Genomic DNA, 1,021 nt, shown 5'->3' with positions numbered 1-1,021 from the left:
GCAGCTAAGTTCTCAGGGATTGGCAGTCAGTCTCTCCCTATATGCTTCTCATAATAAGCCCCTCACCTCTGTCCATCTTCTCAAAGCTTTTTTCCTTTGTAGGCGTTTGTTGATTGAAGGGACAGCTGCAGCAATATCATGGATAGTTCTGACATTCCAGTAGCACTCGCAATAGCAGATGTGCAGTTTTAAATGTTCATTCTGATTAGAAAAAAGAAAATTAACTAGCTTAATATGAAGGAGACATTTTCTGCAAAGATATAAGAACCCTTTAAAAAATATTAGGCTGAGGTCTTCATAATTGAGAAGCATGTAACTAAAGATAAAGCCATACAATTATTAAAAAAGTGTTGGAATATTATCCTAAAGTTGCTGACCTAGCTACTGAACTCAATGAAAGTTCCGAGTTCAGTGAGCAGGTATTAATGTGGGGGAAGCATAATAATTCTTCTTTCTCCTGGTAATTTTGTTAACTGTGCCAGCAAGGTTTAATACATTTCTCTCTGTCCATAAGAATAATACCCTGTAATAATATATTAAGAGCTCTTCTTTATTCTTGCTGGTGTTTATGATCATTAGGTAAATAAACAAAGGTGGCAATACAATGAAATATAGTTTAGACCTCTATTCCTTGTAGTGTTTGCCAAATGTCTGCACCTTTTTTTTTCTCGAAGAACCATCAGATCTCCCTCTCTCTCTTTCATACTATCCCCACCCCACTCACATGATACAATGAATATTGCTTCTTATATTTTATACTTATTTTAGATTATTCAGCTAAGCAAGACTACTCTAAAAGGCATCCTGTGTTACTTCTTATCCCTGAATTGTTAGAAGTGGAACTACCAGAAAGTTTCACTGGACAGAAAATCCTTACTTTAACCCAGTTCCCTAACTTTATCTTATCTTTCCATGTAATTATCTCTTATTAAGTAATTATGTTCACTGAGCTCCATATGCTGTGATAGCTAGTCTGCTGCTGCAAACTCAAGCTAGCAACTTTAAAACTAGCTCCAGACAG

The sequence above is a fragment of the Mesitornis unicolor genome, unplaced genomic scaffold (assembly GCF_000695765.1).
Source record: "Mesitornis unicolor isolate BGI_N332 unplaced genomic scaffold, ASM69576v1 scaffold5307, whole genome shotgun sequence".
Taxonomy (NCBI): domain Eukaryota; kingdom Metazoa; phylum Chordata; class Aves; order Mesitornithiformes; family Mesitornithidae; genus Mesitornis; species Mesitornis unicolor.
This window is presented reverse-complemented; position numbering follows the sequence as displayed.